Source organism: Capsicum annuum, chromosome 3 (assembly GCF_002878395.1).
Source record: "Capsicum annuum cultivar UCD-10X-F1 chromosome 3, UCD10Xv1.1, whole genome shotgun sequence".
Lineage (NCBI taxonomy): Eukaryota > Viridiplantae > Streptophyta > Magnoliopsida > Solanales > Solanaceae > Capsicum > Capsicum annuum.
The window spans coordinates 126,843,068-126,870,009 of NC_061113.1; positions in this window are offsets into that span (position 1 = coordinate 126,843,068).

Genomic DNA, 26,942 nt, shown 5'->3' on the forward strand with positions numbered 1-26,942 from the left:
TTTAGAATTGATACAATTGAAAATTACCTTAAAATTTAGCATTCAAATACAAATACAAACCCTTACAACTCATATCTCAAGATAAATATGAATTGGTTCAAATTCAAAAGTACAAAATGAATATAAATTCAGATTATATTTATAAATACCCAAATTCAAATGTATAAATGTATGCAAATTCAAAATATATTTGAAAGAAATATAACAAAATAAATAGAAAAATACAAACACACTGGTAGAAATATCAAACAAATTTATTTATAACTATATATAATTTATACAATGCACCTTTGAGTTATATACAAACACATGATAGTTGTATATCTATATGTAATGTATAAATTATGAATCAACATATTTTACAAAAATCAAAAACTGATTATACAACTTATATGTATGTTTTCTATATACACCAACACATGACAATTGTTATGATGATTATTTGTATATATACATTAAAACTTGGTATGGTATACATACTTGTTTGTAACTAATGCAATAAATAAGATAATATAGACATATTTATATCTGTGGTATATATATTCATATGAATATACATTTCGGTATATACAAAATACCGTCGAGTCATTCACAACATCCGTTTTCCCCCCTTTGGAGTGAGAATCCTTGATTTTTCTTTTTCTTTTAATTTATACAAAATGTCAATAATAGGATACAAAATCGAGACATATCTAATGTCCAATAGAAGAACAAACATATTTTATACAAACAAAAAATTGGTTATACAACTTATATGTATATTTTATATGCGTATATATATGTATATGCCAACACATGACAATTGTTAATTGTATATAATGGTTATTTGTATACATATATATGCATACAAAAATTCAAGTAGAATCTCTTCATTCCATTAGTCGATGAAATATCTTGAATTTCTAGTTGTACGGAATGTTTTTGATGTAATAAATCTTTGGACAAATCACAAAAATATACTATTTAAGAGTCAATTTAACAAAATATCAAGAGTTTCTACTTTTTAAGGAAAAAGATTGAAAATGAAGGTGGAAAATTTAAAAAGAGAGAAAAACCAAATAAATGAAAAATTTAAGAACGAAGAGAAAATGAAATAAATTTTCCAATTTTTAAAATTAAATCAAAAAAAATTAAGTGTTCAATTAACTCAACCAAAATTTAAGTTAATTAGATGAGATAGATTAATTGCACGATATACAGGCTGTTATATTTGTATATGAGGACCCATTTAAATAATAGTTTTTTAACTAACTTTTGACTATGATAGGTAATTATTTTAAACACTAACCATGATAGAGAATTAATAACCCTTTTTGGGGCCAACTGCACCTCTTGAAACTTGGGGATGATGAGCCCATCCATCGCCCCTTCTCCACTTAACTGATGGATTTGATTATCTTGGCGCGCGGCCCCTATGGACTTAATTGGCAAATATTGTCTCGAGTTACTAGTCTTTTTCTTATAGGAGTATTTTGTAGTTGTGAAAATTATCGTGTATATACTTATTAGAATGTTTATTGTAAGTTATAGTAACACTTTCTCATAATTATTAAATTAAAGAACAATTTCATGTTATAGCAATTTTTAAAAATTCTTTTTTTAATAAAAAATCATTTTAAAATAATTATTAGTCAAATTATCTCCTAATTTTTCGTCTTTAATATTAATCTCTTCTCTTAACTCTTTTGATAGTTATGTCAAGAATAATTATTTGTTTCAATAGTTATCTTTATTTATATTTTTTTTAACTTTATCAGTTAATTTACAAAGTTTGTTCTTAAATTAAGAAGTAGAATTTGGTAAAAATATTTTTTATATTGACAAACATTTTTTGATTTTTCAGTAAACTAATTTTTCTACTTTTTAAATGTTTACACGATTCTCCACATTTACTTTATTGATAAAAAAAATTTCTTGACCATTAATATACTTTTTTTCCTTAATTTATTTTTTCTCTTTTTTTTAATAGAACTACTTACCTTTTGCGTATGAACTATGTTTTCTCTTTATCTAATGTTGTTTTGAGTTACAAAATCGACTAAATGTAAGGTTGTTTTATTGATTCTTTTTGTTTGAATCATGTCTGCATAGTATAAATTTGACTCTACTTCAACTAGGAAGAGCCCTAGATTATCAGAAGAAAAAAACCAAATTATACTTTCTAGATCGACCTTAATTTGGGGTGTTTTACCCCATCTCTATTTTAAAGAACAAGAAAAAGATACTTTAAAGATACTTTCGGCAAAGTCAAAATTGGAGCTGAAGTTAACTTATCCTTTAACTTCTCGAAACTCCCTTCACAAGCATCTGACCAAGAAAACTTAACCTTCTTCTGAGTTAACTTTGTCAAAGGAGAATCTATCGACGAAAAGCTTTCCACAAACTACTTGTATACCTGGCTAAACCCAAAAGCTCTGAATGTTGGATGGAGTCGTAGGTCTAGGCCACCTCTTCACTATAACAACGTTCTAGGGATCCACCATGATCCCTTCACTAGAAATAATATGATCCAAGAAAGGTACAATGTTCAACCAAAACTCACACTTAGAGAACTTGGCATACAAATATTGTTCCTTTAAGGTCCACAACACCACACAAAGGTGATTATCATGATCCACCTTACTCTTTGAATAAACTAGAATGTCGTTAAAAAATACAATGATGAAGAGATCAAAATACTATCGAAAAGTTCTGTTCAATAGATCCATAAACGCTGCTAAAGCATTAGTCAACCTAAATGACATCACCAAAAACTCAAAGTGCCCATACCGAGTATGAAAAGCCATCTTAGGGATATCCACCTCCCTAATATTTAGATGACGGTACCCAGAACGAAGATCTATCTTAGAAAAGAACTTGGAACCTTACAACTGGTCAAACAAATCATCTATTCTTGGAAGTGGATACTTGTTCTTGACTGTCACCTTATTCAGCTGCCTATAGTAAATAAACATCCGATGAAATCCATCCTTCGTGCACAAAAACAACACTGGTGCACCTAAGGAGATACACTAGGATGAATAAACTCCTTATCCAGAAGAACCTTAAGTTGCTCCTTAAGTTTCATTAACTCTGTTGGAACCATTCTATACGGAGGAATGGAAATTGGACGATTGTCCAGAATTAGATCAATACCAAACTATATTTCCCCATCCGGGAGAACACTAGGAACATCGTTCAAAAAGACCTCTTAAAACTCATTAACCACAAAAACTGACAGAAAAGAAGGACTTTTCGAGTTAGAATATTTAACCCAGACCAAGTAATAAAAATAATCTTTAGAGATCAATCTCCGATCAATATCTTAAGAAATAAACTTCCCCCTAGGAGCTAAAGAAACACCCTCTCATTCTATAACTGACTCACTAGGGAACCTAAAGATAATCCTATGGGTCCGACAATCCAAAGACATATAACAATAGTGTAACATTTCATACCCAAGATAACATCAAAATCCACCTTATCCAACTCAAATAGATCCACCAAAGTCTTCTTGCCTTAAATAAATACCATACCCCATATATACCCTCTTAGAAATAACTGAGTCACCTACTGGGGTAGAACCAGAAAAAGATCTAAAATAACTTCAGGATCAAAACCAAAAGACATAGCCAGATAAAGAGTCATATAGGATAGAGTATACCCTGGATCAAGCAAACAATATATATCACCAGAAAAGTTGTAACGTACCAGTAATGACATCAGGTGATGTCTTAGATTCCTATCAGAAAGCCAAAACATACATCTTGTTTCGACCAACACTAGAACCAGGAGTAGTAATAGAACCAGATGCCACAATACCAGGTGTAGGAGTAGAAGATAAGGCCACAAAAATCTTATTCGCCCCCATATCAACCTTATAAATCGGACAATCCCTAAGTCGATGGCCTATTTGGCTACACTTACAGAATTCGTCCTTTCTTTTATCGCAATAACCCCGATGAGGATGACCACAAAACCAATAGAGGGCATAAAGAAACTGACTAACCTCCGCTTGCTTGAGATTAGTCAGCAAACGCCCAAAAATTTTCACCACCATGATAACACCTATTGCCTAACTGTTCAGAAGCACTAGACGTAGAGTAGGAACCAAAACTCCCCACTTCTTTTTCTGCTATTTTCCACCGTCTTGACCACCTTTATATTGAGCACCTCCTTGATAAAAAACCTACTCTTCTTACCCTGCCTATCCCAAAACATTGCCTACTTTATCTTCTCACCTTCTACTTGCTGCATATGAATAGTCAACCTAGAGATGTCCATATCCTTAATCAGCAAGACAATCTTTCTCTCTAAAATTAGACCCCAATTTAACCCAGAAGCAAACTTCCTTATTCTATCCCACATGTCCTTTACTAAATCATGATCATACCTTGACAATTAGTGAAACTTCAAGGCATATTCCTTGACAGACATTCTCCCCTACTTAAGGTTCACAAACTCTTCCATCTTTGCTTTCTCAACTCTTGGGGAAACAAATGATCCAGAAAAGCACCAGAGAAGGAATCCCATATAGATGATTCTTCCACATCTCCTCTATCCCTATGCCACTCTTCATACCATAGATATGTAGAATCTTTGAGCTAATAAGATAAAAAGTGTACCCCCTCCACATTAGTAGCCTGTATCACCCGAAATATCTTTTCCATCTCATCTAAGAAGCCATGTGGATCCTCCTCCACCTTTAATCCAAAAAAAGTGGAAGGACCCATCTTTATAGATTGACCAACTCTTGTGGCTTCATTTGATAAATCACCAGAAACATCCCACTTATCCTGAGCAGAAACCAATTTCGTAATAGCATAGATAGACTAACAGAATTTTGAATTAGTCACCTCACCTTGAGAAGGATTAGTAGCAACCAGTGGAACTCTAGAACTATCAGGGAAAGGATTTTGAGATCAAAGATGAACCCTAGAAGTATGATGCTCTCTTTCAACATTACCCCCAAATTGGATAGAAGAATTTCCTTGTGTTCCAGATCTATGAGGCATGATTTGAAAGACGAACAAGCAAGGATTAGAAAAGATCCTAGGACTGAGACTCCAAGATTTAAAATCAAATAACAAGAAAGTGAAACATTCTTAAATGCCTTGTAGCCCCTCCCTTATGAGTGTGGCGCACTACACACCCCAAAATGAGACTCTATTCGACCCGACTTTGTGGACTCCTAATTGACCATGAACCTAGGCACTGATACCAACTTGACATGACCCACCCTAGGGCCTTGTCATAATGGTCATCCCAAGTCCAACTAGGACTGGAGACCACCACTGTTACCCAACCCAATCTCCATTCACCTGCCTTGAGTTGGCTGAATTTTGAGCATAAAACAAAATAGTGGAACAGCTCATATAAAGACTCTGGGAATTGATCATAATTGTGATCGAGCCAACTGAGTCAAACCATCCCATAAACATAATTCAACTATGAAAAATAAGGCCATAACCAAAGACGTTCCAAAACATAACATAATTGATCCCAAAATGTAATATGATGGAACAGTGAGAAATTATGCCTGATGATGCCAGCCTCCTAGCCTATTCCAATGCCAAGGTTGACACCGATACCGATCCTTCCAATTCTGACCCATAGAAGTACCACAAATCCTCAAACCAAAAGAGTAATAAAATCTAGTTGGGACATGCCCCCTACCATAGCCAAAACTAATATCCAAAATAAAACTAAAATGTCTAGAAATATCCATAATATGAAATGATGCCTTCTGAAAGGATGAAAGCTTACCACTTTAGTCCAAATATTGATCCCGAGTTAATCACTATATAGAAGGAGTAGAATGGCCGATTCTTTCATAGTGTGGGTATACATCCGCTTGTAGATAGGGTTAACGAGTGACTGCTAGCATGATCTTAGGGTAAGGGTAAAATAATGTCATTTATACAACCAAGTAAAACCATCCATACACACACAAGCATACATATATACACATGCATATAAATATATAGCCATGCCAAGAAAAAAAATTGGGTTTAGCATGCCTTTAAAACCTTTATCTAGGTTTTATAGCTTTGCGATCCTAACCACCCATGGGCTATTGGGTTCAGCTCCCCCTATTGAAAGGGCCTAGTGCATGTATCCGTACGACAAGGAAAATATCCCATGGGATGACTAGTACATCCCCAAAATAAAGTATGACATCATGCACACGGTCACCAAGAATAACCTCATATCAGGAAATACGAGTTTCTATTTTTGGCTCCCCGGGACCTCTACATTCCATGGCTTAGCTACACCTCCCGTCATTTTTGCCTAATTAAAACCAATTTCCAACTAGTGAAACCAATATCTATTTATTAACCAAGACCATTGATATTGGTATCATCATATCAGCCCTTACTTGCAAGTATCATCCATATCCAACGATTTATAAGTTTAAGGAGACTTTCAAGTGCCCTTTTATTTACCATATTAAACCACTTGGGAGACTTCTATGTTCCCTATAAGCATAACCAATTAGTCTTTTACCATTCCAAGCCATTTAAACCATGCATAATTTTCTTACCAAGTTTAAAACATGCAAGAGTTCCATTAAAATAAATCAATGCAATGAAATTATCTTTATAAGCATTTTGTCAAACACATTGGGGGCATAATATGACTAAAACCAATTCCAATTGCTAATAAATCATTCCTATTCAATCTAATTATCTAAAACCACCATTAATGCATATAAATACATAATTAAAACCATAGGAAACCATAATCAACCATTTAACATCAAAACATCCAAATCATATTTCCAAGATAAAATTATGTAATAGTAAAACCATGAAAACATTCATATAAACCATGACTTTAGGTAAAATTATAAATAAGGGAAGAAAAACATGCCTTAAACCAATATGATGGCGGAAATAAATCAGCAAGAAAATCCCTAAATTGATCCTTTAGTTGAAACCCTAGAACCGCTGCCCAAAAGATCTTGAGAGAATTATGGAGTATTTAGGAAGAGTTTCTAAGTGTTAATGAATAGAATAATAAGGTAAATAATCTCCTAAGTAGGTTAGAAGTTATGGGACCCTAGTAGGATAAGTAGGAGTCCAGAATACCCTCAAGTTGCACCAAAATCCTATCACAGGGATACTATTGACCCATGCGAGTCATACCCTCCGATACGATTGATATCCATCACTTATATCCTAAACGTCCACCCTTGGACCAAAAACTATCCAATATAAGATTCATCTAACTAAGTCATAACCACAGTATACGATCCATATCCATCACTCGTATCCCTGGTAGAATAAAATACCAGGAGGATTGAACACTATCTACCATATGAGTCCCTGGTATGATTTGTACCCTAGATTATGGCTCATTGTAACCCACTCATACTTATATCCAACCTAAGTAACCAAGTCTTAGATTAAGTTAAGGATCCAAATGATCTGTAACAACCAATACGACTCGTACCTCTAAGTCGTATCCATTCTAGTAACCAAAATCCATCCCACCAACTAACACTGGTCAGTATATGACCAGACCATACCATTCATACCCATACATATGGCTTGTACCCATGACTCGTATTGGGTCCAGAGATCATAATTCCAAGAAATTTTCTAAGGTTCAGAAACTAGGATGTTTCATAAGGAAAAGGAATAGTAAGAAGTTTAAGTCAGTAGAGCAGGGTGAAATCTAGCAGAACAATGGAAAAGAGGGTAGGAAATGGCCTTAGAAGAAGAATTGGGGAAATTTTTATTTCTCAGCTACTACTCCTGGTCCAAAGCCTTAAGGTGATCGGTGTTTTAGTTTAGCAATGGTTATAGGGAACAGGGTGCCTAATCTCAAGTTAGTGAAGCTCAATAGACCCTACCTTATCCACCTTGTCATGGTTGTTGGAAGATTTACTGTGGTTACAGTGATGAAAGGAGAAATTGGTGCTTTAATTATTTTCAGCCTAGTCATATGTAGTGAGATTTTCCTTGATATAGGGGTGCGTCTAGGGAAATTAAGCAATAGGATGCTACTTCTTCGTAAGCTTCTACAACCAAATACACTATTTCAGGGATGGAAACTAGTCAAAATTGCATGTATGCACTTTTTACTCATCGGGAATCTGAGGCATCCCCATATGTTGTCACTAGTATGTTACAACTTTTCTCACATGATATTTATTGTTTGCTTGATCCCAGTTCTACCCTATCTTATGTAACCTCTTATGGGGATATATACTTTAGTTTTGGTCCCAAAAGTATTTTCGACCCCTCTTCAGTTTCTACCCGGTGGGTGAGTCTATTATTGCTAGAAAAGTCTATAGGTGTTGTATTCTGTCCATCTTTCATAGAGAGACGTTGGTAAAATTAATAGATCTTGATATGGTGGATTTTGATTTAATATTAGGAATAGATTGACTTTCTTCATGCTATGCTTCTATGGATTGCAAGACCTGAAAGGTCACTTTTGTTTTCCTAATGAACTCATAATTGAATGGAAAGGGAGTTCCCTAGAACCAAAAGCAAAGTTTGTCTCTTATATTAGAGCCCAAAAGTTAATATCCAAAGGATGTTTGTATCATCTAGTTTGGTTCAAGGATTCTAACTCTAAAAGTCCCTACCTACAGTCTGTTTTCATGGTCAACGAATTTTCTTAAGTTTTTTTTTATAATATCTTGGGATTCCTCCCGATAAGGAAATAGACTTTGGTATCGATCTTATACTGGATACTCATCCCATTTTCATTCCTTATTTTAGGATGTCTTTGGGAGAGCTGAAAGAACTAAAGGAGAAATTAAAAGATTTAATTGATAAGGGCTTCATTTGTCCTTGTGTTCCCCCTTGGGGTGCTCTTGTTCTTTTCATGCGAAAGAAGGACGGGTCTCTTCGGATGTATATAGACTATCGTCAATTGTATAAGGCCACTGTGAAAAATAACTACCCTCTTTCTAAAATTGATGACATCTTCGATCAACTTTAGGGTGCTAAGTATTTTTCTAAAATAGATGTCCATTCAGGTTATCGTTAATTGAAGATTAGGGAGGTTGATATTCCCAAGACCATTTTTGGAATATGTTATTGCCACAATGAGTTCTTGGTTATGTCATTTAGGTTGACTAATGCCCTACCTACTTTTACGGACCTTATGAACTGAGTATTCATGCAGTTTTTAGATATGTTTGTTATTGTTTTCATTGATGACATATTGGCATACTCCAAAAGTGAAGGGAATTATGCAAGTCATCTAGGAATTGTGTTGCAGGCCATAAAGGATCAGAAGTTGTATGCAAAATTTTCTAAGTGTGAATATTGTGACTTTTTTCAGGCATGTTGCATCCAGTGAAGGTGTTACGACCCAAAATCCAAGGGTCATGATGGAACTTGTCGCAGTGAACCTTGACAAGTAAGCCTATCATCCAAAATGATACACAAGGGGTAAAAGGAAAAAATAACCCCAAGGCAAGGCTTCTAGAACCAAGCCGAACTATATAATTATAACAAATGTGGAAAAAAAACATAATAATACGAAATCCCAAAACTTGGTGTCTTAGTATTAGAACATAACGGGTATAACTCGAAGTTAAATACAAAGGACATCCAAAATAGGATATTACTCTATCTCTGAAATACAGTAAAGGCGCATCTAATAAAGAAAGATAGAAGTAGACTTCGGACGCCTGAAATCAACCACTACCTTAAAAATCTCTAAATAACACCAAAAATCAAAGACGATGAGGCCCATTCTAACCTCTATCTACGTTGAAAGGGTACAGTAGGAGTGAGTACAACCCATTTGTACTCAGTAGGTATAATAGGCTGACCTAGCAAAGTAAAAAGTAAAACATACAAAATACACACTAAGGGCACGTCACCTAAAATCCAAAAATGCTCCACAATGGTAGCCCACACCAGTTGCACTAACTGTTCTATAATATCAACATATAACACAACAAAACACTATAAAAGAATACAAGTATAAATTTATACCATATATTAGCAAGGAAAAGAGACAACATATATGGAAACATCAAGTACAAGTATGGGAAGATAGAAAAATGTGTAGGTAACAAGTCAAATACAATATACAATCACATCACAAGCATAATAAAGTAAATACAATAAGAATAATGATGTAATACATGAGGTTGTCGCACAACCTCTTAGACCATCATACAACCTCTGAGACTGTTGCACAGTCTTTATATACACCGATGGAGCTAAAGCTACAAGACATAGGACCCATGGGGGGTTCGGTAACCCGTATACAATATATATATATCCATATCTCCTCCCAGACTCATCTGTTAGGGTGGGTCTTATAAAATGCCATATTTTCTATCAGAAAAAGGTGTTGTTATTGTTTCTCAGTATTTTTACAGTTCTACCAATGTTTCATGAATGAGTATGAGAATGTAATGCTCATAACCAACCACAATGAGTATATCCATAAACAACATATATACCATCTAGTGATCCAAATATCAACAAATTATTATAACCATCCATGAAATCCAATATGATTCATATGCTAATAGAGTATGAATACATCACATCATACACTTGGTACCACAACATACTTTTTTATTAGAAAAATACAATTATCATGATGTATACAAGGCTATCAATATCACATAGGACTCCACAAAGTCATACATAGCATATAATGGTCTAAAATCACCACATAACATCATTATAGGCACCCATATGGGCACAACACATTAACATAACCATTTTCCTGATTAGTTCCCAAACCCTAAATATGCTTATGTATCAACATTAATTATCTAGCCCAGTCTAAAAGAAGTTAATCCATAACCTATCTAGAATGTCGAAAACTACAACAAAAGTTTTCAATCCACAATCTTACTACTCATGAATGGACCCAACGTCAACTTAAACATGTAAATATAGAATCTATGTGCCAAAAAAATTCAAATGATAACATATTGAATAGTTTTAAGTCGGGGTCAAAAAGGACCCCTAAAATAGGTTTTCAAAAAAGGGTAAAATTATAACTTTATTTCAAAAACATGTTTCCCATATATTTAGGAGTCTACATTTGAAAACCCAAGCTAAAATGAGTTAAAAAATAATTCCAAATAAAAGAAAAACTATTTTCAAGATTTACTGAGTAAAAATCTCTTAAATCCATTTTAAAATCAAGAATTGAAGTTGTTTTGACAATGAAATGGTGGGAAAACCGATAACTATGAGGTTAGTAAAATCATCCAAGTGAAAATGGTAGACCAAGGTTGCGATTGAAGTACCTAGACTATAAAGGGTATCACAATCACACACAAGTATCACGATCACGACATATGAATGTACACCCCAATTGCAATTGCGGGTGCACCACCTGGGGACTTCGTGCATTCCATGTCTCCACGAGCCCTTCAAGATTCATCTGGAATCCCGTGAATAAATAAGAACTATGCTACCCTATTGAATGTGATGCTTTGGACTCAATGGCGATATCAAATTTTTTAAATGAATTTATTTTCACAAAGTTGATCTCTGAAATACAAAATCATAATTTTCCAAATTGAGGATCAAAATAAGATTTAAAAGCCGTAAAATCACACCAACTATGCTACCAACCTAAAATTGATGTTTTGGATCTTCTAACATAGTTCGTTTTGCCATCCGTCACATGGCTCAAAAGATTTTGACTAAAGTCAATTATAAGGCTCTTAGAGCCACTAAAAATCATAATATCATATAAATCACACCAAAATGCACCAGAAATGTGACCAATCATCCCCATACCCTATAAATACCAAAACACAACCACGAGGAAAGGTAAAATGGTTAAATTAAATAGAAACACATATTTCATCAAAATTTAGGTTATTACATCATCCACTACTAAAAATCTAGTTTGTTCTCGAACTAAGGAAAAGGAAATACCTGAATCACCAAAATCTAGGGATAAGAACTATGTATATCATACTCGACTTCCAAAGTAGACTCATCTATAGGACGATGCCTCCACTAGACCTTAACGCAATCTATGAAGGTGAGCCACATCACCGCAACTCAACTTATGAACCACACGACCTAATGTTGCACAATAGTAATAGAAAAACCCTCTAACTCTACATTATGAAATGATGTAGCATCCTGGGATGATCAATGGGATAAGCACTGGCATATAACTCAAAAAAAGTGATAAAGTAAAGCCACTTCCAAAACCAATCAAAACCACATGCACACACACATTCATATATACATATAGGATTCTGGGATAGGGACAAGGGTCATGAACATGAGATAATAAAATATTAAACTGGACTGCGTAGCTTTATCTGTCCTAAGGGTACCCATGAGATATATGGGTTTAGCTGTTCATACTAAAAAGGCTCTAGCGCGTGTTAGATGCACGAACTGAGGAAATTTAAGGTAGAGCCATAGATACTAAGGCTATAGCCATCCCCAAAATATAATGTGTCAACCGAGAATACGATAATATATACCTCCACACTAGAAAACATGGTTTCTAATATTGGTCCCCTTTGGGACCTCCAGCTTCACGGTGAGCTACATAACATACTTTAAGCCCAAATTTAAATCATTTTGAACATATTCCCAACCATAAACTAAGGAGTCTTATGTTAAGGCATTTACCACTTGGTATCATCATACCAATTTTTCTTGAAAGGTTATATAATCATTCCAATTAACCAATTGACTCCCAAGTCCATTTTAAAAATCTAAAACCATGGCCAACAAGGCGTTTCAAATTCGCTTTACCATTTATTATTTAGTGTAATACAATAGTTTCAAAAGTGAGTTAAATCATGCAAATTCCACATTTAAAACCAAAATAATATAGGTGAGTTGAGGTTAATGCCCTTACCTAGCCAAAATCCATTAATTTTGGGAAACCCATGTTCCCCATTAAAAATTCCATAATAATATACCCATTTAGTCCTCAAAATCTTCAATTTAAGTATACACAAGAAATTTGCACCATATGACATCTAATTCAATTAATAATCATCAAAAACCCTCAACCCAATTTCAAACCCAATAATTAAATCACATGAACAATGATTAAAATATATGCCAAAGTATAAAATTAATGTTATGGATGAGAAACATGCCTAAAGCACCAATGAATTTGGATAAAAATCAAGGATTATAGCCTAGGTTTTGAACCCCTTGTAAATCCTTAGTGTTTCTGCTTTAAGAGTTAAAAGGGATAGGAGTAAGGTTTTTTATTTGATTAGCTGAATATAATGGGGGACCTTAAGTGTTTTTTAAGTCACGTGAGTAGTGTAAAGGTAGGAAAAGATAAAAATAACCTTAATTAAAATGTACAAGGAATTCTAGGCCCAGTCGTCATGACTCAGGTAACGACTCGTAAGGTCTAACCATGAGTCGTTACCAAGACTTTTAATTGAGGGTCAAATCTCTGACCCCTCACTATTATGGTTATGAGTCACTCACCATAACTTGTTACCTATCATCATGAGTCATGATAAAGACTCGTGATCAAGGATAAAATCCTGGGCAACTTCATTATTGAGACAACGAGTCCTACCCTACGACTCATGATGTGTCATAATAACTCATCACCTGAATCATAGTCATGGCAAGGTGGTCAACTCCTTAGAAATTTCATAGTGCATGTAAAACCTAGGGTATTACATTATCCCTCCTTGGGATCATTCATATTCAAATGAAAAGTTAGGGACCCTTAGTACGATAACAAAAATAATGCAACCAAAATCCAAGAACAATTCAAAAGGGAACAAGAGGGAAGTAAAACTCACACCTTAAGCATTTGTATCCAAGGTTAGGAACAAGAATGGATACTTGGATTTCATCTCTTCTTTAGCTTCCTATGTAGCTTCTTCCACTTTTTAATTCCTCTAAAGCATCTTTATTGAAGCTATATCCTTAGTCTTCAATCTTCAAACCTGCCTATCCAATATCTCAACTAGGACTTCCTTATAAGACAAAGAATCTATCACACCAATATCCTCAACAAGCACAATCATAGAATGATCTCCCACACACTTTTTTAGCATAGACACATGGAAAATAGGATGAATAAAAGCAAAACTCACTCATAAATCTAACTCTAATACAACATTTCTAATTCTTCGAACAACCTGATATGAACCAATGTGACAGGATTGAGCTTCTCTTTCTTCTAAAACTTCATAATTCTTTTCATACGAGAAACTTTCAAGAGCACCCAATCACTAACTCTCTCTATCTCATATTCACATAAGACTTTTGGAGACTCTGAGTAGTCTAAGTCTTTCTCTAATTACCTTAACCATATTAATGGTTTGGTGAATCAAGTAAGTATCAAATAACCTAGTCTCACAAACCTCAAACCATCCAATAGGATACCTACACCTCCTACTATAGAGAGCCTTAAAAGAAGCCATCTGAATGCTAGAATAGTAACAATCGCTAAATACAAACTCAATAAGGGGTTAATGGTCAAACAAACTACGCTTAAAATCAATCACATAAGATCTTAGTATATCTTCTAAAGTCTGAATAGTCCATTTCACTTGTCCATCCGTCTGAGGGAGGAAAGCAGTTGTAATATCCCATATTACACATAGCTTAGTTTAGCTCCTAGTTGCATGCATAAGAAGGTTAAATCCTAAAAATTTCACCAACTATTGGGGACTTAGTCTTATATTTGGTCTCTTAACCTTGAGGATTTTTAAATTGGTCTTCCCGACCCCAAGATATTAGAGTTTGAGTTATTTCATTTTTAGAGGTGTAAGGAGAAAGTCTCGGGAAAGTTTTGAATTTTTCAAATAAGTATTGGGTCATGTTTGAATTTTGATTTCAATAGCTCATCGTGAAATAATCGTGTTGCACTACTTATAGCGATGAGACACTCACCGCATAGTGGTGCCCTTAAAATCTGCATTATAGTTACAAATTTAATCTCCTAAGGGGTATTTATGTCCTTTCCCATTGACCCAAATCATAGAAATATAAATTGAAGCTTAAGTTAGGAAACCATATTCTCCAATTTTCTCTCAAGAACAAACCATAGGAAACACCTTCCAAGAACATCAAATTTAATTACCTCCTCTCCAAGAAAACCAAGAATTTAAGATTTCCAATATTGAATTCAGTTCAGGTTTGCTTGACCACTGCGTACATAATTCTAGTTATTCAGTCATCATATTTTAGTGATTCAGTTTATAGATTATTTTAGAAACATTAGATGCTTGGTCTTGCATTCTCAGTATTTTAGTTTTCATGCATGCATATCTAGTTATGTTATGTTATTCAGCCAACCATTATTTCATGCATAGTTAACCCTTGTATTATAGCCTAAACCTTACCTCATGTACCATTATATTACAAGTACTAATCACATACTTTGCTTCATGCTATGATGTCTTAATCATAGGTTGAGACACAAAGTTTCCTGACTGTGCTTAGACAGTTCAGCTTATCACCAGAGGTAGTCATGGTAAGTCCTAATCTATTGATGATATACCTTTTTTATTTAAGTTTATCTCAGTAGATCGGTATTTTTATTTTGTCAGAGTTAGTTGGGGGTCTGTCACATTAACTCCATAGTCATTCAATTAGAGGTTTTTCAGATATTCAGAAAGACATTAGTCAGTTTATCAGTCTTATCAGTTGTATTTTTAGAATTTCAAATCTTATGGCATTATCAGTTGTTTATGTATATGTCTTTATTTATCATTTTACCCAATGCTCACAGCAGGTACCAACTCATGGGTTAGCTTGTGGTCACCTGTGACCGTAAGCACCATTTTAATGACTAAGGGGTGGCCTCGGGATGTGAAACAACTTCTTATTAGAGCCTAAGCTTTTATAGTAGCAGCATTGAGTAGAGTTTTGTACATGGGTGTGAATGCGCCACACTTATGGACAAGAGGGTATAAGATGTTTTAGGAAATGTTTCTTTTTTTTCAATATTCTTGTCATGCAAAAGACAATATGCTCTATTGAAACTCTCTTTCTGACTCATCCTTCATTTCATTCATAGACAATGCCTCCAAAAAAACAACGGATGATGGAACGGGAAACAGCTCGCACATTCATATGTTCAGGAAGGTCCCCTAAATGAGTATATCTCTCACACTAAATTAAGAGCTACTTTTACTACCTTAGCTCATTTAGTAGTTATTCAGAATGATCAGCAGGTTTATGTCCTATCTAGGCTTATCGTTTTTGCTTAGCAGAGTCAGAAAAAGAAGTGTAGGAAGAAAAAGAGAGAGAATAAGAGGGTTAGAATATGTAGTTTTAAGTCAAGCTCACAAAGTAGTAACCATTACCATTTCCATTATAAATTCTCATATCCAGCTCCGTCTTTAGCTAGTATGCAGTGCCAAAGTATAGGAATGATATTCGGGATAGAGCACTACGATCTAGACCATAGGGTAGCATAAATAGTGGTCGTGCTAATCCACTCTATAAGAAGTGTGGTAGGAATCATTAGGGTGTGTCTATTGTTTGTAGTGGGGTGTGTTTGGGATATGGTAAGCCAGGCCACAGAGATAGATAATGCCTACTGAAGGGATCAGCATAGTTGTTCCCAAGTTCTATCTAGTCACCAACTCAGTAGGGTGTCGCTTCTAGTGCAACTAGTGGACAGTGCCAGAATAACTTGTATACACTCCAGTCTCAACATGATCAGGAAAGTTCTCTTAATGTATTTATGGCTATGTTATAGATTGTTCATCTTCATGTTTATGTTTGATTAGATTCCAGAGCTTCATTTTATTCTATGAATCCTTATACAACTATCACTTTTGGTGTCGCAGCAACATTAGTAGAGTCTTTCTCAGTATCTGCCCCAGTAGGAAAATCTATTATAGCCATATGGGTATACATAAATTGCCTAATTATAGTATCACAGAAAACCACTTTAGTAGATATTGTGGAGTTAGAGATGACTGATTTTGATGTTATTTTTAGTATGGATTGGCTCCACTCATGTTATACCTCAGTTGACTGTAGAAATAGAGTTGTTCATTTTTAGTTTCCCAATGAACTAGCTATTAATTGGAGGGGTAGTATCTCAGTGGTTAGGGGTCAGATCGTTTCATATCTTAGAGCAAGAAAGATAAGATCTAAGGGATTTTCTGTTAGATCCCTTCTCAGAATCCTATGATAACATATTATCTAGAGTTAGAAGTAAGAACCCAAAAGTTTAGCAGTAGTAGAGTGGGGATAGTGTTATTTGAATTTAGTAGATTTTGTATCCATGGGGTTTGTTGTATGATCGGTGAACGAAAAGGCTTGAAATAGTGTATTAAAGAATTAATGTTTATTGATTCGAAGTTATGTATGATGGTATGGGTGCGCTTATATAGTACCCTTGAGTTGCTACGTTTAAATAAGGCTAGTAGTGTAGTAATTGATGTTCTTACCAACTAAGTTATGGGCTATAGAATTATGATGTCAGATGTTTAGTTCTAATAGCAATTCTCATGGTTTTGGGAAAAATATAAGTTTACATGTGTGATATTAGTAGTCTATGAAGGAAGATAGTATGGTTCATTAAAAGTTTGTGAATAACCATGTTACGTGTTAGGATCTAAGTTTGAATCTTAGATGGTTGCAGTTCAGTTTATAGTTATCAAAAGAATCCCGCAAACGTAGAGTGGTGGCTTATATCAAATGGGGAAATGATGGAACAAGTAACCAAGTCAGGCTCTCAGATTCTCGTAGTAATGCTAGTGTGTTGTGGAACAACAGTAAGGGAGGATGATTCCCAACCCATCCTTATATCATTGCAAAGTTTTTTTTTATCCGTGATGATATCTACTCATGCCTAACATGTCAGCTCCATGATAATAACTCATATCCATGCCCTTTAAATAGATTTATGTATACTTCTACTTCTTAGTATTAGGAGTTCCAGTTTGCTAAGCTGTATTAATCATATCAAACTCAGGTCATGCAGCTCATAACTCATACACTTATACTTTACAATATGTTTAATTCTAGTACTCATGCTACTCTCTTAATCATTAGTGAAATTCAGATTATGTTATGTATATCGTCTGTTCTTATATCTGTAAAAAATCCAGGTCATGGATACTATACTTCTCAGGCCTCTATTAACCGTCCAAGTAATGCATAGTATTCTTTCATACTTCAGGTCCTTATGCTCTAACCTTTCAGTGACCTCTCCTTATGAACTGGTAATGGTGATGAACGGTTGCTTAGATGGGAGAGAGTAAATGTTTTATGTTAGGGAAAGATTTTTGTATGCTTGTTTGATCTAAGGTTATAGGTGTGGAGTAAGATTGAGGATAAGTTTTTGATATATGTCATGGCTAGTTGAAATTTTGTGTGTGATTTTCTTAAGAATAGTGCATGGAAGTTGTTAATGATAGAATTATTAGAGAGTATGAAAAAGATGCCTTGATGGGTTATTTTCCTAGAAGTTCATATGTGGTTATGATGATAGGATTGAATGTCATGTTGGTGTATATAAGTGGATGGGTGCATTATACATTAGTGCATTCCTAGTAAGAAGTTGAATTTAGTTGTTGAGGTGGTAAGAAGAATTATTCTTGAGATGAGAAGTTGTGAAAACACAGGGTGTATCGAATTCATGATTCCGACTAGTGTTACAGTGTTTGGGTGCACTTTGTAGATTTGAGTAAGCATAAACTCTATCAAACTTCAGTAGATAGAGTTATCAGTGCCCATGTGAACATTTTCAGTAGGCTCAAGTAAAGTACGGTATTAAAGCAGAATGTATAGTTGAGGGGGTATTTGAGAAGTATGTCTAATTTTGAGAATAGCAGTTGCATTGTCTAAGGAATAGCAATTCTATTTTATGTTTCATAATCCTATGTCCCATGATACAAAGTTATAGCCTTATAAAGAGTCCTTACTCATATAGCTTATTCAGATCATGCCCAAGTACTTTGCTTCCTACTATTATTATAACTTCTTAGAAAGAGTGTTGAAGAAATACACCAGTTGAGTATAATATTTCAATATAGTTTTGTTCGTAGATCCAGCAATTCAGTTTAGCAGTCAGACAACAAGTTCTTATGGCTTTTCCATCTTTCAATCTAGTCGTACTATCAGAAGTTTCACAAATATTGCCAATCCCAGAGATAGTTTTTTTACATCCATGTAACTTATGAATTCAATTCAATTAATGTATCATGTTTCATATTTAGATATTCAGTAATGATTAAGTTTGTAATTGCCCTATGCATCATCTCAATCTTTCCTTAGTATTTCATAAAAGTCAGTATTATTTGAAGGAAAAATAATCCCATGGGAGAGATGTGGTAATACCCTAAGTTTTCATGTCCTAAAACTCTTAACTTTTCTTCACGAAATTAGATCTAGCCTTAGGCAATGGTTACTCATAAGATGACTCACTCATGTCTATGTCAGCCTTATAATCATTCTCGTTTCATTGCATGTATTCAAGAAATTAGTTCAGTTCATAATATTCAGTTCACGTATTATGTTTCAGACTCAATCATGTAATCATGCTTTCTGTTATGCATGTTCATTATATTATCTCAATTTCTTCAGAATTCTAAGACTAATCAGTCTCATTCGAGGATGAATGTTCTCAAGGGGGAGATATTGTAATACCCTATATTACACTTAGCTTAGTTCATATCCTAGTTAAATGCATAAGAGGCTTAAAGCCTAAAAATTTCACTAAGTATTGGGGACTTAGTCTTGATTTTGGCCTCTTAACTTTAAGGATTTTAAAATTGGTCTTCTCGACCACAAGATATTAGTTTTTCAGTTACTTCATGTTTAGGGGCGTAAGGAGCATGTCTTAAGGAAGTTTAAGATTTTTCGATCAAGGATTAGGTTATGTTTGGATTTTGATGGCAGAAGCTCACCTTGATAGAATCGCTTCTCGCTGTTTATAGTGATGAGACACTCACCGTGTCATGATACCCTTTTATTCTATATTCCAGTTACAAATTTAATCTCTTAAAGGGCAATTATGTCTTTTACAATCGACCCAATTCGTAAAAACACGAATTAAAGCTTCAGTTAGGGTATTATTTTCCCATAGTCTCTAATTTCCTCTCAAAAACAAACCCTAATCATCTTCCAAGAACATCAAATTCAATTACCTCCTCTCCAAGAAACCAAGAATTTAAGTTTTCCAATCCAAAAATTTTCAAGAAAGCATCAAAATTAGTGTTCCTCTTTCGAGCTTAATTGTTTAAGGTATGTGTGATGTTCATCCATGGGCCCTTTTCACCCATGGAGTCCAAGAATCCTTTTTGATTCTAAATTATGAGTTTTTACATGATTATGTTGAACTATCTTCATGAATCTTTTGTTATTTTAACTTCAAGTTAAGATTATGAATATTTTCAAGTGGAATGGATTATAATATGTTTTGAATGTTGTAGTTTCCATATCATTATCATGCGAGTCAGAATAAATCCTCCAATTATGAATTTTGTCATGTACTCATGCTATCTTCTCATGTTTAAAAGCATCCCAATGTTAAAGTCTTGATCTCCATGCGTTTGATGATATGCCTAAGTGATTGGTTTTGATTGATGATTTCCCATTATGGTTTTCAAAGCTTTTATATGTCCTCATTGTTATTTCCATTCAGTGATGTTGGGTTATGGACATCCGATACCTAGTTGTTTACATAAATTCAGTATCTTCTGAATGATTTCAGATAGAATATGAGCATTGCCATTCAGTTAAGTTATTTATGATCTGTTGTTCACTCAGTTAAGCTTAGTTCAGTTGGGAGTAGGATTTAACATCGAGCAAACATAGGGATGGGGGCTCCTCCGCCAGCTTGGAAAGGGTCTTTAGAAACAATCCCTAAGTTCCAGAACTATATTGCCAGCGTAGGATTATGAGATGTCACCCACCAGTTTTGGACTGACATTCTCTGAGATGTCACAATCCAGTTTAGGACTGACATTCTCTTAGGGTCACCTGCCTATTTAGGACAAAATCCCTAGTCTTTTGGGGCACAATTTCGTGGATCCACACATACATGTGTTAGTACCCATGGAAGGTACTGACACCCTTCTAACTGGGGTATAGGTTGGACCCTGATTGGCTCAGATTGGGGCATGTCGGTTAGATGATGCCTCCCACTGTCTCAGTTTAGTATTCAGTATAGAATCCAGCTCAGTTTTGCTTCACCATAGAATACAGACTTCCAGTTATTCATTCATCAAATTTCAATAATTCAATTTATTGATTATTTCATAAACATTAGATGTTTGTTCTTGCATTCTTAGTATTTTAGTTTTCATGCATGCATACTCAGTTATCTCATGCTATTCAACCAGTCATTATTTCATGCACATTTAACCCTTGCATTACAGCCTAACCTCATCTCATATACCAGTACATTGAAAGTTCTGACCGCATACTTTTATTCGCGCCATGATCTCTTTTATTATAGGTTCAGATGCACAGTTTCCTTACCACGCTTAGACAGTTCAGCTTATCAGCAATAACAGTCGTGCTGAGATCTCATCTATTGAGGATATAATTGTTTCATTTTAGATTATCTCAGTAGTTCAGTATTTCTATTTAGTCATAGTTAGTTGGTGGTTTGTCCCATCAACTCCACAGTTAGTCATTTAAAGGGTTTTCAGACAGTTAGTCAGTTTATCAGTCTTATCAGTTGCATTTTCAGCATTTAAAATGTTATGGTATCATCAGTTGTTTCTACATAGGTATTTACTTCTCAATTTACCTAGTGCTCATAGAAGGTACTAGATCAAGGGTTCGCTTGTGGTAACTTCTGACTGTAAGAACCGTTGTCGCGACTAGGAGGTAGCCTCAGGTCGTGACATTAGTGTTAATTTTTACCTGAGTACCAAAACCTTTCTAAAATACATGCCAGAAATAAGAAGTAAATTGTACTTCGTCTGATATAATTTACACTAGCACTCCATGAAACTTAACTATCTCCTGAATGAATAACTTGGCATAATCCTCCCACGAGTAGTTACTCCTCACAGTAATAAAGTGAGCAGACCTGTCATCCTATCCACAATGACTAAAATAGAATCATACTTATTCTGAGACCTTAGAAGACCATAACAAAGTCCATATTAATCATCTCCCACTTCCATATAGGCAACTCTATCTCTAGAGACATGACTCTAGCTCAACCTTGACCTGCTGACTAATCATACACTTAGCCATAAAGTTTTCCATATCTTTATTCATATAGTTCCTCTAATGGATTACCTTTAAGTCGTGGTAGATCTTAGTCGAACCTTGATGAACAGTATATCTAGACTTATAAGCCTTTATCAGAATTCTTTCCCATAGCCTATCAATATTAGGAACTCACAACCTCCCTTGATACTGCAAGATGCCATCTCCACCGATCTTGAATGTCATAACCTTTTGCTGACCCACATCATCCTTAATCTACATAAGTATGGGATCTAAAACTTTGTTTCCCTTACCCTCAACACCAAGAGCTAATTTAACTACTTCCTGAACAATTACTTCTCTATCTCTAGACTTTAAAAGATGAACTCCCAAGTTAGATTTCCTATGAATATCCTTCACCAATACTTTTTTCTTTTCATCAACATGAGACAAGATCCCCTAGACAATCTGCTAATATCATCAGCAACAATATTAGATTTACCTAGATGGTAGTGCAAACTCATGTCATAATCCTTATGTAGCTCGAGCCACCGTCTCTGCCTAAGGTTTAATTCATTTTGCGTAAAAACATACTACAAGATCTAATAGTCTGAATAAATATCTACCTACATCCCATACAGATAATGGTGCTATATTTTCAAAGCAAACACCACAGCTGCTAATTTTAGATTCTGAGTTGGATAATTCCTCTTATGAAACTTAAGTTTCCTGAAAGTATAAGCTACTACCTTACCATGATGTATCAGAACACAACCCAGTCCCAAACGGGACACATCCTAATACACCACAAAATTATCAGTACCCTTGAATAGGGTCAAAACTGGCGTAGAAGTCAACTTATCCTATAATCCCTCAAAACTACCATCATAAGCATCGGACCATAAGAACTTAATCTGTTTTTGAGTCAACATTGTCAACAGAGCAGCAATATAAGAGAAACTCTCCGTAAACCTCCTATAATACCTAGCCAATCCCAAGAAACTCCTAATGTCGGTTGGAGTCATGGGCTTTGGTCATTTCTTAACTACCTCAACTTTCTGTGAACCCACCTTGATCCCTTCTCTAGAAACAACATGCACAAGAAAAGTCACATCATTCAGCCAAAACTCGCACTTAGAAAATTTAGCCTAAAACTTTGTTTCTTAAGAGTCTTCAACAAAACTCCAAGGTGATTGGTATGATACTCCTCACTCTTAGAGTATACCTAGATGTCATCAATGAAGACTATAACCTAAAAAATCCAAAAACTTCCTGAACACCTAATTTATAAGATCTATGAATACATCCAGAGCATTAGTTAACCCAAATGACATAACCAAAAACTCATAGTGACAATATTGGGTTCAAAAAGTAATCTTGGGGATATCAACCTCCCTAATTTTTATGTTATGATAGCCCAAATGAATATCAATCTTATAGAAATGCGTAGCTCCCTGAAGCTGGTCAAAAAGATCTTCAATTCTAGAAAGAGGGTGCTTATTCTTCACTGTAACCTTATTCAACTGATTATAGTCTATACACATTTGAGGAGACCCATCTTTCTTTGTGGAAAAAAGCATAGGAGCACCCCATGGAGAAAATCTAGGACAGAAGAACCCATTATCAAGAAGAATTTTCAATTTCTCCTTAAGCTTCTTCAATTCAACTAGTGCCATCCTATTAGAAGGAATGGAAATAGGACGACTATCCGGTAGTAGATCAATTCCAAAATCTATTTCCCTATCGAGAGGAATCCTAAAAAGATCATTGTGAAACATTTTAGGAAATTCATTGACCATAGGAACAGGTCGAAGGAAATCAACTTCCGACCTCTAACATGGGAACTAAATCTCCCTTTGAGTATTAAGGAAATCGCTTCCCATTTAATCACCAGTTCTTTAGGAAATTGAAAAGTTACCTTTTGGGTCCTATAATCCAACAAAGCATAGCATAAATAGAGCCAATCCATCCCCAAGATTAGATCAAAATCCATCATGTCAAGCTCTACCAAATCTACCAATGTCTCCCTATGAAAGATAGACACCACATAACCCCTATAGATTTTTCTAACTATAGAATTAGCCACCAGAGTAAAAACCAAAAAGGAGTCAGAAATATTTTCATGAGCAAAACCAAAGTGCACTTCCACATAAGTGGTCACATAGGAAAGGGTAGAACCCAGATCAAGAAAATAATAAATATCACTAGAAAAGAGATATAACATACTTGTGATAATATCTGGGGATGCCTCAGATTCTTGATGAGTAGTAAATTCATAGAGATGATATTGGCCAGTGTTGGTACCTTAAGTAGCGACCTTTGGTGTAAGAGACAAAGAAGTTGCGATTAAAACCATATTAGCTCCAGTAGCAACTTTGGATATAGGAAAATTTCTCTGTGGATGAGCAGGCTGACCATAATTGAAACACAAGTTCCTCTTCTCCTCACAATAACCACGATGAAGCTGCCCAAAAAATTGACAAGGAGGATAAAGGAGGGCTGAATGAGCTCCATAAGCCTGAGATTGGGCACACCATTCCTTTGGACCATTGCTACCCTTAAAACAATGATTATCTTTAGACTTAGGATAAGAAGCACTGGCTAACGAATAAAAATTAGAACTTTCTCAATTTTTCTTCTTAGTCCACTGTAGACCATCTCTTCCACTATTTGGTTGACCAGTACCCTACTCAAAATATTTGAACTTTTTGATCTGCCTCTCTCCTATCTCTACCTATTTTTTCTCATCCTCTACCTACTGTATATAAATAGCTTTCTTGGAGATGTCTATATCATTGTTCAACATCGCTTCATTAAATGCCAATACCAAGTTATGAGACAAATCGTAAGAAAAATTCCATATTCAGGACCTCATACTCATTACCAGTACAGGAGCATAGCGAGATAATTGATGGAACTCCAAAGCATACTCATTCATTTTAATCTTTCCCTGCTTCAAGTTCATAAAATTTTTAGCCTTAGAATATCTTAAACCTTGAGGAAAGAAGTGATTAAGAAAGGCACCCAAAAAACTCATCGAACAGCTCAGCATCATCACCTCTCAGGTATTCTTATTCCTTATACCACTAATAATCTATATCTTTAAACTAATTTGTAGTAAACTCTAAACCCTTAGAATCAATAGCATGCATTACCATAGAAATCCTCTCCATATCATCTACAAACCCTTGAAGATCCTTCTCAACCTTAGAGCCTGTAAAAGGTTAGGGGATTTTACCTCATGAACTAGACAACCCTAGTGATCACAGATGAATCAGTAACAAAAACAAATCAGACTTAGAAGACTGTATTACCTCTAACTAAGTAAGCATATAAATAGACTGACAGAACTTCGCATTATAGATAACTCCTTGAGGCAACTGAGCATAACTATTACCAGCTTGGGAAGCTCGAGAGGGACTATTAGGGATAGATGGAAACCCACGTAGAGTGGTACAATCAGGAACAGGGACCCTAGAGTGGGTCTATACTCCATAAATATGGTGAATCCCCTCTATATTTTCCTCAGGAAGGACAGAGGGTCCAATAACATTTTTATGACTTTTAGATTTTTGGGGAGGCATGATCTGAAATGTGAGTAAGCCAGGAGTTAGAAGTGTTAATGATAATTGACTCTATATCCTAAAATAAAACATAAGAAAGGGAAATATTCGTAAATACCTTATAGCCTTCCCTTATAAGTGTGGCGCGCTACACACCTATAAAAGGAAATCCACCCAGCATAGCATTATAGATATACTAAGCCTGAAATATGCTCTGATACCAAGCATTTCATGACTCAATCAAGGGTTTAGTTGTGACGGGTATCTCAATCCCACCGTAAGCCGAAGACCACCTCTTAGCATAACATCTTAAAAATAATAAAGTAATACAGTGGAAGTCAACCTAAAATAGTAATAAGAAATATAGATATTCAAATGCTAACTCTATGAATCAAACAACAACTAACCTATACATGTCCATGAAAGCCCTACTAGAATACCAAACTAGGTTGAGACATGCCCTTAACCATGACTAAAAAAGTTCACAATTCCCAAAATCTAAAAATAAACCTAATAAAATGGCAGGGCTTTCCAAAAGATAGAAGATCACTACTTCACAGCAGCTCAATTGACAAACTACACCACCTAATGTTGCATAGGATGAAAAAAATCCTCGGACCCTACATCATCAAATGATGTAGCATCTACAGACGGTCAGTGGGAAAACCACTAGTATGTAACTTAGGAAAAGTGCTAAAGTAATGTCATTTCCAAAACCAATCAAAACTACATGCACACAAGCATTTATATATACATATAGGGTATGTCGACATAGGGGAAAGGGTCATGAACAAGAGATTATAAAATATTAACCTAAACTTTATAGGTTTATTTGTCCAAAGGGTACTTACAGGCTATATGGGTTCAACTCTTGATGTGCTATAGAAATATAGCACTTTCAACACTTAAAACTATGAAAATATGCAAGTTTGTAAGGTTATTTTGTTAGATCTGACGTGTTTTGGGTATGTTTTGTAAGAAACTAGGTTTTTTGATGCGAAGTTTAAGAAAAAAAATGAAAATGGACTTTTTGGCTACTTACTTGATCATTTTTGGGTGTTTGGGATGATTTTCGAAGCACGCGACCAATGCATGTGTTGAAACCTAATGTTTGGAAGTTTGGTTACTAGATTTGGAAGGCCTGACACTTACCTATGTCTGCATATGGACCATATGTAGCATATATGATCTGTAGGTGACTAAGGTAAGTACCGGAATTGAAATTCCAGCGAGTGAAAGAGCTTAAAAAGTACTTTTAGCACTTATCTACGTCAGCATGCGAACCACATATACCACATATGGACTGCAT